Here is a 12827-nt window from a genome sequence, read left to right as displayed (position 1 = left end):
TAAACATCCTCCTTTGGATATTTGGATTGCGCTCCCTCAAGTTACTCACATCCTTCACCTTGTGCCCCTTTTAACTGCGCTTAAGAAAGCAACACAGTCAGAAGGAAACTGGTCTGTAATAAACTGGTCTGTAGTTACTGGTGTAATTCATGTACCGCCTAATTAATGAATGAAAATAGAAGGCGTGCTGTTGGTTTGACCTGGGGTTAGTACCCCCGTGGAGGTTTACACTGATGCTTCCCTTGCTATACACTTTTCCCTGCATGAAGATTAGCATCTTTAGGGTCATATTTATTTATGTGGGCGTATTTATTTATGTGTGTCAAAGATTTGTTCAATTTTTAAACAATAAGAGTCAAAGCCATTTAAGAGCAATTTTCCCTTGCCCACCAAAACAGCGTTTCTCATGCAAAATACTTGTACCACTGTGATCGTGTTCTCTTTAAATCTCCTGGGGTTAGGTGCTTTAACACCTCCTGGGATTATGGCATAAAAACAGCAATGTATTCTGCATAATAACACACCATCTTAATGCATTTTGTTGGAGCAGACCTAAAGAGCTCTCTCTCAGGAAAAAAAAAATTAAAAAAATAGATATTTAAGCAGATAATGCCATTCCTTTGGAGGCCAAAAGTTCTTCTCCAAGTGCCTACATACATTTTCCATTAGCATTTAAAGGAACATGAAATGAGGAGAGATCTCTGAGCCTGCTCCGTTGGCTGTTGTGAATATCCTGGCTGCAAAAATGTTAATGTTTTTATGTATTACCTCCATCTGCTTCAATCCTGTGAAACTTGGGTGTGCTATTTATAAATATGAATATATTTGAGTTAGTGTATGTTTTGCCTGTTCCGTAGGCACTACTCATCTTCTTGCAGAAAGGACATCTGTCACCGCTTTCATTAGCAAAGGGTCCTTTTCACGTTCTTTTTGAATTATAATATTGACTTTTCCCCCCCTCCCAAACACTGCTGTTTTGCACAGTGTACTGTCAAACCACCCAACAAATTTAAACCCCTGGAACTGGGGCTGGTAGTGGAAGTGCTGGCACACCCTGAGTGAGCCCTGATGCTGTGCTAAATGGATTGAGCCACACTGACACCCCCCAGCTCAGGGCTGAAGTCCCAAACACCTTGAAATACTATTTCAGCAACACAGTTATGTGCTGATACAGTGCTTGGATTCCAAATAAATTCTATGAAATTCAAAGGAGTTGTGGGAATGGATAACCACAGCCGAGGTGCTGGAAATGTCTCACAAATCAATCATCCCAGGTGTGAACGGAATTTCCAGGTTGGTTTCGTACATATTTTATTTTCATGGGTTTCTTTGAAGTTGAAATCTCTTTTTATTTGTAACATCCTTGCCCTTGAGTCTTTCTTCTTTTCTAAATATTCGCTCATTGCCCGTAATCCCTTTATTCCATCCTATTTTCCAGCCATTCCTCCCCTGATACGCCTTTCAAAGGCCAGTTGTGCTCAGGCCCATCTGCAGGCACTGCTTCTCCTGGAGTTTTGTCTCCACTGGCCTCCCACGGTGTTGGACAAACCCGGCTCCACAGAGACCAGGCAACTGAGAGGAGTTTTTAAAGATTTTATTCCATTATCAATCACTAGAAGAGTGAGACAACGCCATTCTGTCAGAAGCCAAATTATTTCTTTGTTTGCAATACCTTATAAATGTCTTTCAGCCTATCAGCTTTTGCCACACAGTGCTGCCAATACCTCTAACACCAATCACTTACTGTTTCACCCCTCCTGGTCTGGCTACAACGCATCTTTCACAGTTCTAATTCTCCAAAATATCCGCTCTGTTTGCAAGGCCATGGTTTGAAATTTGTTTCCAGCTCAATTTCTCTCTCAGTAATGTCCACTCTGTTCCATTTCCACGTCAGCACACCTCATCTCAGAGTTTGCACACCGATGTACGAGGCTTTGTGGGCTTTCAGTCAGGCTTTGGGAATCCTCCACAAACCCATTTCTCACATCCTGGGAAGTGGAGAAGCTGGAGTTCCTCTGGCCCCTGCTTCACCAGCCCTTGGGACAGAAAAGTGCAGGTGGAAGTGGAAGTGGAAATGGAAATGGAAATGGAAATGGAAATGGAAATGGAAATGGAAATGGAAATGGAAATGGAAGTGGAAGCTCCAACGGGCTTTGAGCTGCCCTCAGGCCATGCCCACACCTGTCCTGTGGTACCCCAATATTCACATCTCCCTGAGCATGTAAAAATTCACTGGTTGCTGCAGTGTCACATGAACACTCAACACAAAACATCCTTGTGTGCCTATTCCTGTGGAAAAAACCCACATTGCTGCAGACCCCACAACAGTGTAACAGTCCCGTGTTTCTAGTGTAATTGTATTTCCTTTAATAGTCACCATACCAGGATGCCTTTTTTATAGAAGATACACAGATAATATCACACACACTTTCCCAGGCCTTTTCTGAAATACAAAACATTTGCAATCCAATGAGGGCTTGGAGGCATTCTGCCTTCAGTTATATTCATATATTAGAACAAACAAATGTGGATTTTTGGATTGTAGCCAGCTGAAATATCACATCAGCCTGTGGCTTCCTTTTGGAGGATTAAATGTTGTACCAAAATAACTCTAGTGCTGCTATTCAGGGGGGAAACACGATGAGAAAAAGGGGAGAAAAATAAATGTATCAGCGGGCTATGCAGCAGATTGCAATGGAGGCACTGCTGCTTTTCAGTGCATTCCTGTCCCTGCTGCAAGGAACTCCCAAAACCGTGGCGGGGGGACAGGCAGGGTGGCTGTTCCTGTGGTCACAGGGCAGGGAAAGGTGATTCTGGTGGGGGCTGGCTGAGACCTCTCCTGCACCGTGCTGGACCCACGCCCAAGCCTCCCCTCTGGTTTTGCTGTTTGAGCAGCCCTACAGCTGCACTTGTGTCAAGGCAGGCTGGGGAATCCGAAACCCAAAATACCAGGTGGGACAGCTCGTGGCTTTTCCCAAAGGGTGGCTAGAAGAGCTCCATCTCACCTGCAAAAGCCTGTTCTGGGAGCGAGGGGGTTAAAAGCAGAACCATTTGCAGCTCCATTTCGCTTTTGAAATGCTAGATTTCTGAGATACTCATTAAAAGATGAATTCAGACAGTGTCCTTGAGACAGTTAATGAGATATGCTAATTTAAAATAAATAGGTCTGGTATGAATTCTTGATAAGAAAACATCTGCTCGGGTCTGTTGCTCACTTTCAAGGGAGGTAGCTGGGCCTGAAGACAGCAAGGCACGGTGAGGAACGTGCAGCCATCCTGGAGGCAGCAGTTTAAAAGAACTGGATGTTTTTAGGGTTAGCCCTGGGAGACATTTATTTCTTCTGACTGTTTTTGTATGTGGGGATGAAGAGAGGCAGGCCCAGGGCCAGGAAGGCACGGAATGGATGAAGGAGAGCCTGCCTGGCCATCGGGAGCAAAAGCACTCCATGTTCCCCAAACAGCTTAGTGGTGGCAAAGAGGATGGATTTGGCCTGAAAGTCACCAAAGGAACTGGCACTAAACAGCCCCTCAATAACTGCAGAGCATTTTGCCCTGATTGCCACCTGTGTGACAGTGAGGGTGGCAGCCAGGGAACTCCTCTGGGAGAGCCCAGCAGGGACATTTCACCTCCCCTGACCTTGGCAGAGAAGCAGGGTGAGTCTACAGTACAGATGGACATAAAGGTTTGTGTCCTGGGTGTGCTGCAGGTTTTATTATTGGGTTGGAGCAATAAAAGAATCAGAATAATCAAATAATCAGTCACAGAAATAATCAAAATAATCAGTCACATAAAAGTGCCATCTAGTTTCACACAGACGTCCTGGCACCGTCCCTGCCTTGGAAGCAGCTGCTTGGAAAACACCTTGTGGCAGTCACAGAACAGCAAAAGGTGTCAGGAGAAATCCTGCTGCTCCCAGAATGTGCTTAGCCCTCCTCTGAAAAGGAAGGGTTGCCATCCCCAAGACGGTCATATTTTGTCCAGCAGCACAGAAGTGCAGTGGAACAGGCAGCTCAGCTCTGTGCCTCGCAGTTGTAACAAAGCTCGTGTACTCAGGTGGGCTCTGAGCTTCACAGTCACAGCATGCTGTGGTGTACATGCCTCAGAATTTCCTAGAAGTTTCAGAGGTTCAATATTCAAAGATTATTTATGCCGACCTTTCAAAAACTTCTGATCCAGATGTTTTTATTTTTAATTTAAGTCTGTGCACCATACCTCTTACGGGGTTTCGCTGAACACTGTCACAATCTACTGGGTCTTCAAGCCCTTGTACTCAAAAACATGAAATTAGGACTTCAATTCCCTTCTATCACACCAGTCTTTTCCAGCTGCAGCTGTGCAGCCAGGCTGTCTCTGCTCCTGAGGGAAGGAGGAGATGCTGCCCAAGAACTGTTTGCATTCACCAGCCTAACCTGGGCTGAGGTTGTTCTCTGGTAATCTGTCATCAAAACGTGGCTGAAAGATCCTCGTGCACCCTGACACCTCCTCACCTCTGCACCAGCTTTAGGGCTGCAGCAAAAAGTCAACGAGCTGCACTTGCAGGTCTGAGCTCAGCCTTTGGGTTTTCCTTCTCTAAAACACCTGGTGCCTGCAAAATGGATCTGGCATCTGGAAAAGATGCCAGAACCTGCCTGCGTGCTGAGTACCAGCTCTCCTGGGTGATCAGAACAGGCTTACACAGGTTCCTGTTCCCTGATTTCATGTCTAATAATAGATCCCTAATTTCTGTTTCTGTCTGGTGAAATCTAACTGCTCAAGAAGGTAAACCAGATAATATGACACAAAATATCTCTTCTTCACCCCTCATTATTGTAACGATCACATTACATGATTTTTTTTTTCTCTAAAACATTTTGTTGAGGTAATTTTTTGGTAAAAAAGATTATTATTATTATTATTATTATTATATAGCCATAATAACACAATTTGCTACAATTATTGTCAAGCCCATCATCTTTCCTTGTCATATTTTTTTCTCTCCTGTTCCTGAGTTGCTTTGTTCAGTGCTGTGAACATGTGCAGTCAGCATCATGCTGAGTCACTTAAAAAGTGAATCAGAGATATTTTTATAGCCCAGAATTTTATGTTTGGGCTGGGAGCTTACAGCTCCCAGTAACCTGAGCTTCGAATCCACTCTGTTCCTGTCTTTAACATGGAGTTTGATCCCCGAGTTTATTTGTGACAATAAAGAGAGAATTTTATAACAAATTGTATGCACTGATGGTGCTTGGCTAGTTGTAATTGTGAAAGATGATTGCCTCCTCAGTGCTGCTGCTGCAGAGGGTTACTGGACCTCTTGAATAAATGATCTCTACCAATACAACAAGTTCTGTTCCCCTGAATATTTTGTTTAAACGGTATAAATGCCAGTACTCAACATATGAAATGCAAGGAGAAATGGTCCAAAATGTTCTATACAATTCAATTAGTGTTTACCAAAACTGTAATGCTGATTCCAAACTCTTACATACGCATAATGTGAAATGGGGATATCTGAATGTGTTACATTTGTCTAGAAGAAGGTTTGAAACCAGGACCAGATTTCATCTTAGCTGGTATTAACCAAGTTTTCATTAAGCCATCTCCTTTTTATTTAAAAAACACAGAGTCATATCGCTAGCTGATACAAATCAGGACCACTTCCAAAGCTTCATTATATATGTAATTTACAGAGGTAGAGAGGCTCCATTCTCAAGTCATCTAAGTTTGAACTTTACTACCTAAAGGACAACAGAAGTGAATTTATATGATAATTGCTGAGTAATTAATGAGAGAAGGAACATCTAGGCCGCATTATCCTTCACACTGCATAAATTGCTCTCTATGCCTTTAATAAGGCCGGCTAATGGCCAGTCATTAATATGTTTATTTAGCAAATAGTCTATTATATAAAATCAAGATTGATTCTGAGGGATATTTGTGCCACAATTCCCTTCGCTACAGCTTAATCCAAAGGTTCCACGTGCACTTTGGGCTGGATTGCACGAGTTCTGGCGAGGCACACACGGAGCCCTCGCCTTCCTGCTGCTCGCACCCCGCTCAGTCTCCTTTATGAGCACTGCACCCGGTGCTGTGAGAGACCTGCCCGGGGTGTGTGAGCCGGGAGCTGCTCCTGTGCCACGGCAGGGATGGGCGTGAGCCCGGCCTGCCTGCGCTGCCTGCCGGGCTTTGCACCGCCTGCCCCGGTGAGATCTGAGGGTTTGCACCCCCTGCCCCGGTGAAATCTGGGGGTTTGCACCGCCCTGCCCCGGTGAAATCTGAGGGTTTGCACCGCCCTGCCCCGGTGAAATCTGAGGGTTTGCACCGCACTGCCCCGGTGAATCTCCTGAGGGACGGCCAGCAGGGATGAACAGCCCTGCCTGTGCTGCCTGGCAGTGGAGATCGCAGCTCCCTCGCTCATTCTGCTGCATGGACACAAGAGGAGACAGCTGCCCTGGGAAAAGGGGAAGCAGTGGGGACAGGAGGAGGCCCATGAGGGACAGGCTGCACACGGCCTGCGGGCCGGGGAAGGGCAGGACCCTGCTGTCCTGAGGGTGTCACATCCTCCTGTCATCAGCAGCCCCTCTTGGACAACCAGGGTTCTATCGTCCATGTATTTCACATTCTGTGCTGCCCAGGTGCAGCTCTGAGCTCACACTCAGGGTCACTCAGCTCTCTGCCCACAGCAGGGACACAAAACAAATCCTGTTCCTGCTGCACACCACGGACAACTTTCAGCCCAAAAGCACAAACAAGGGTGGCTGGAGGGAGGAACAAGAAGGATGGGACCTCACAGCCTGGAGCTGGAATGGGACAATTAAACCCCAATGTGCAAATGGACCAAAACTGATCAAAGTGTGAGACCTTGTGACCAGGCAGCCATTTTGTGCCCATTTTGTGTCCATTTTGTGCCCATTTTGTGTCCATTTTGTGACCATTTTGGGTCCACCTTGGGTCCACCCTGTCCTGCCCAAGGTGTACCCTCAAAGGCCTTTCAATAAATATCTCCTTTATTCTCTGGCTCTGTCCAGGCTCTCTTCCAGCTCAGCCTTCCCAAGGCATCCGTTTCAGCTGAACGTGGGATCCAGGCCAGAGCTCCCCGTGTTGTTTCTGGGTGAGGGCTCTGTGATCACCAAACCTTGCAGACACCTGCAGTACACGGGCATTTGGCAAACCCTGCCGGTGCCTGTAATGTCATAACAAAATGACATATTTATGTACATTTTATGTCTTTTTGTGAGGCGTCTTGGGGATATGATTTTTCATTGTTGTCATAATCAGTCAGTCAGAGAACTGGTGCCTTTCCACAGACAGAAATAATGCATTGACACTGCCTGACTGCAATATATTAAAATTTAAATCACCCTCTGGTCTGCTGTAGGAATCGTATTAACTGGTCCTAAACACACAAAAAAGGCAGTACAATAAAATTCAGAGAATGATAAATTACTGATGTTCTTTCATATTTCATAAAGAAAAGATTTTATAATAGCCTGAAGTTTACTTACTGTTTATAGATGCTAAGATAATTTTTTTGAAAATCAGAATAATATTCTACTCTGACATTTGGCATCTTCACAGCCTGGGTAAAAAGCAATTTGCAGTAACTATAAACATTCAATTTGGGGACATGAACAGCTTAATTGAGAAAGCGTGTTAGAAGCCCAGAAGCCAGAGTCACAAGTAGTGACTTGAGCTCCCTGTGGCAGGCCCACCATGATCTAAGGATCCAACTGTAGCACCTTTGTTTCAGTAATTAAGTGCACAGTGGCAGCAAAGATTATTTTTGTTCCTGTATTGAGCCACTGCAATAGAAAGCTGCATGAGCTTTTGGACTGAGCAATACGTGTGAATTAATTTGTATAATGGCCCAAGAGATATTTTGCAGATTTCCGTTCCTTTTCTAGACACTTTTCTATCTGAAAAAGGTGCATTTTTCAGTATATGTTATTCTACTCCAATTGCCTGGGTCCTTTCCATTCTGATAATTTCAATACCTGTGTATATAACATGAAACCATTGTTAACATGTCTGTTTAAGCAGAGAGGAAGGGGGGTTTGTGGTGGTTTTATTACAGTTTATCTTCACGTAGCTTTGTTTGGGATCAGTCTGGGTGTTGGCTACAGAGAACCAAATAAAATGCATTTTAATGCTCACATGAAAGAGCAGCTGTTCCTTCCCAGCTCCACCTTTTACATGTGTCTGCCTTTCCCTCTCCCCACCATGGCCAATGTAGTGTCACTGGACTATTAAAACAGAAGCCAAACCTGAGTTTGGCTGACGTTTTTTGAAACATATTTAAAATAATCAATGCTGGCTTGAGTTTTGGGAAATTATCAAGCAACCTCTTGTGAGATTTTTAAGGCTGTGGGACAACTTACACTAAAATTTCCTTACTGCATTGAAGGAGAGACTGTTAGAACAGGAAATACCCATTACACACAAATCTTTTGTTTCCTTTCTCAACTCTACCAAATCGTTTTTGATAGAAATAAAAACAAGGTTCATAACGAGGTCCAAAGACCAAGTGCTTCTGCAATGGGCACGGTGGCACAGCAGGTCAGATTTTCTTCTCTCCAGCTCAGCCAACATTCCTCCTTGGTCATATGGATGTTCTTCCACCAGCCCAGTGCATTTTCAAAGCACTTGCTGAAAATGCATCTCAGACATTTGCTTGCTTTATTAAAACCAAACTCAGCAAATCACTCTAGTAAGTGCAAAATCTTCAAGAGATTCCCTGGAGTTTTGTGGGAGTGTCTTGCTGCATACCCACCTCTCACACATGGTGTGCATCTCAGGGTGAAGGGAAAATTGCAAAAAGCTGGCAGGACACCGTCTGTGTTGGCATCACTGCTACAGTTTTTGAGTTTTGAGTTACAGTTTTGAGCTAACAAACTACAATACTGCAGCACCAAAAAAAAAAAAAATGTAAAGGATTGTGGCTTGGACCCTGCCAGATGGAACATGGAGACAGCTCAGGAGAACTTGCCAAAAAAAAAATGTGTGCGTGCATGCATGTGTGTGCACAAACCCTCTGTTAAAATAAAGCAATCTCTTGAAATCCCTCCACTTCAAGAAGCTTCAAATCAAACGCACTTTCACTTGCCAACAGCAAGAGAAAGTTTTCACCATTTATATTCATGTACACATAAGTTTCATCCAGATGGTTTTGCACACTGTTTCCTGTAATCTAATGCATTTTTTTTTCTGCTTGTGAATTACAGAGGGATGATCCTGGTTACTACAATTATATTCACACTTGTAACTGCCTGATGAGGGCATAGGTAAATGCCTTAAAACCAACACAAAACCATCCACTTTTACTAATTATCTGTTCTTTGTCACTGGTCACCTACTCACAGGACATTGTTTCCATTTTAAATATGCAAATGAAACTTTCTGGAATAGCAGAGTGTGGAACAAAAAAGCACGGCACTCTCACACAAGTACGTATTAACTTCTGAAAGAGCGGGGAACTGGTTCCAGGAACGGTGATGGGCAGGGACTCGTCCCTTCCACGAGTGACACAGAGCCAAGCCTCAGCTGGCACTCATCTGCATAACTCCAGTGTCTCCCAGGAAGATACAGCCCTTTACACCAGCTAAGAGGAGCTGAACTTTTGCTTCTTGTGTCTCTGCTGGATTCTCCTATTGTCATGGCCTTTTTACCTTGCATAAATATGTGTTAATTAGCTTTAATTAGGATAATTGCATCATAGCTATTCTACTCACACTTTCAGTGGTATTAAAGAGATTTATCCCCTTTAGGTTTTTGCTAATGATGCTGGTTCACCTGAAGAGCAAAGTAATATTGCCAGGTCTGATATCTTTTTTTTTTTTTTTGTTTTGGGGGGGGGGGGGGGGGGTAAAGAATTAAGAATTTGGTCATGTCCTAAAGCTGAATAAAGGTCAAAATCTCAAACTTTTACAAAAACTGAGATATAGCTCGATATATACCTATTAAAATAAAGAAACAAGACATGTAAATATGCATTGGAACAGGTAACAAAAGAAAATGACACTGCAGCTGCAAGACTTCTTCCAGTGGATTACGTTTTTAGTAACACCAGTTCTCTAATCTCATTTGGTCACGTGCAAATCAGCTGCTTTTAAAAGAGGTTAACACTGGAATGGAATAGAACAGTTGGAAGGGTTCTACAAAAACCATCTACCCCTACTGCCAGCTTCCAGATTACGTGAGAAATCCTTGGCTGCCCAAATATTTGCTTTAAATAGGCTGGGTGGGCAGAGCAGTGCTAAGCCATCTTTTGCCTCTGCTCGCTGTGGCTGTTGGAAATTAGTTTGGGTTTTATTATCGAGAGCCATCTCGGGTCTGATCAAATTTGTGTTTGCTCCAGAAAATCATTTCATAGCTTTGGGCTCTGGCTGCAGTTGGTGCCCCATCAACTGAATTGAATAGGAGGGCGTTTAGAGCTGGCTGTGCTGCCTCAGGATTACCTGTAAGCAGGAAATCCCTGGATGCTGAGTTAGAAGAGTTTGGGAGCTGTAGAGATGAGGCTTGGCAAGAACCATTCACCTTTCGTCAGTAATTAATAATACACAAATGTCCCAACGACTTCTGGTTAAAGAATAATAATTTTTTTTTTTTTTTTAAACAGTGATCCCGTGTTACAGAGGGGTCCTGCTCAGTGCTCCCTCAGTTTTTATCCCCTCTCACACGCTCAGGTTGGGGTTCAGCAGTGCCACGGGTGTTTCTGCAGAACATCACTTCAGCAAAACCAGCCCTGAACCCATCACTGCAGCACCTCGGTGCAGCCTGGCGCTGCTGCATTCTAGAATTGCATTCTCGTGCTGTAGCTAAGGCCTGCCAGCAATTTCATTATTGAGCCCTACTTTTAGCCATTTTTAACTTTTAAAAAAATGAAAGCATTTACAGCGCACGCTTAATCTGAACAGTATTTTTTCTGTGTGGGAAATGTGATGAAACACATTCTATGTGTGTATGACAGTACAAGTAGTTCCTTCATCTACATTTAAAAAATCTGCTGACTTGTGTCTCCTTATTTTTTCCCCTGTGATTCACCGTTACTCTCAAATGGATTCCAACAAATTTGCAATTTATTGCAAAACTTCTGCGGTGGCGCAGGAGTGGTGATGTGGAATGATGTTGCACGCAGAAAGCTGAGCTTCCACAGGGTGCAGCAGGCACTGATACAGGTGATACTGAGCTGATGGTTATTGATGAGGACGTTCCCCTTGACTCCATGGGTGTAGTGCATACCATGGCAACTTTAAGCACCAGGAAGAATAAGTTTCCTTGTGCCAAAAAAAAAAAAACAAGCAGGATTTTATTGCTCTCCATAAAAAAAACCCCACAATGTAAATCCAGAATAATCCTTGGGCGAGCTCTGAAGATTTTAGTATCTAAATTGATTAAGAGCCACATTTTCTCTTTGCTTTCTGCCCAGAATAATTTAACCATCCATTTTGCTTTATATGACAGATTCTGTCACGAGCTGCGTCTCTGGAAATCCAAACTAGCTCGAAGGATCCTGGTGGGCTGCTGCCAGCTCACCCTTGGTGGGACAGGGCTCACAGATTGGCCTCTCCACCCTGAAGGTGAAAAAGCATTTTTCTTGTGATGGCTGAGATTACACAACTACAGGCAATTCACAACTTGCACAACGAGACCCAATTCATCTATATATTGTTTTTGGAACAAAGGCTTGCTTTTAAAGGTGGCAATTACAAGTAATTGCATCTCTAATAGTGATATGTAGCTCAATTATCAGGGCCTTCCTGTAGAAGTGAGAACAGAAGTACACAGAATAGCTTCCTTTTTATTTATTTGCCACCATTTTTGTTAATTTATTTATTCTGAGCCCTCTGCACCTGCCTAAGCTGACTCCATAATGACCTGCTCTAACGCAACACTGATGGGAATGTTTCTTAATGGCTACTTAATTGCAAGACGTCCCAAAGAGCATTATGAATGCAAGAAACTGGGATAATTAGATTAAATGTTAAACACCAAATTTATTCTTGATAATATTCAGATATGCAAAATCTGCTCAAAACCAGGAGCTCTCCATACAGCAAGCTCAGCACATTTTTAGTGGTATTTTCCATGGCAGCAGCCCCCACGCCTGGGTCTCTCCTCACTGGAGTTCCAGTAGCTGGCACAGCTTCAGCTGCAGTCTCCTCCCAGATCTCTCTGTGAGGGTTTTGCTGCAAGAGAAGATTTTTCAGCAATAAACAGAGACACAGGCCAGCAGCAGAAAACGTGCAGCAGCATCAGCTTGTGCTAAAACATCAGCTTTGATTAGCTACTGGCCCGTAGGTCCAAGATTTTTTTTGAATTTCAGCAAAGCTTCTTGTATTTTACGCTATTTCTGCTGTCACCCTACAAACAAGGGTTTCCATCCTTCAGATTTTTGTAACCATCCTTGCCAGGGAAAGCTCTGCGCATCTTCAGTGCCTGGCTTTCTCAGAGCTGCTCCTCTCCGCTGAAAGGAACATCCTGATGGACTCTCTTGGCTGAGAGAGAGGCAAGACTGCTCAGCATCAGCAAAGCTGATGTTTGAAACAAGTTTATAATTTACATTTCTCCGTTGTTCTCAAACTCCCGTTAAACACTTGATGATACTGAGAGGGCTCAATCATTTCCCATGGGCACAGCGATGTTGTGGGGAAAATCTCGGGTACCTGCTCCCAAAACAAAGCAGCTTTGTGTGCTGTGATGAGCCAGGTGACGAGCTGTGACACCAGAGGTGGCTCGTGGGGACAGTCGTGCCAGTGTCCCCAGGACAGAGCTGTGTCCCAGCCTGGATCCTGGAGGGTCCAAAGGATCCTGACGCAGCAGCATCAGCCAGGTGTGCCAGGGCTCAGCAG

Source organism: Hirundo rustica, chromosome 21, assembly GCF_015227805.2.
Source record: "Hirundo rustica isolate bHirRus1 chromosome 21, bHirRus1.pri.v3, whole genome shotgun sequence".
In the NCBI taxonomy this organism is placed as follows: Eukaryota; Metazoa; Chordata; class Aves; order Passeriformes; family Hirundinidae; genus Hirundo; species Hirundo rustica.
Note: the sequence above shows the minus strand (reverse complement) of the source record.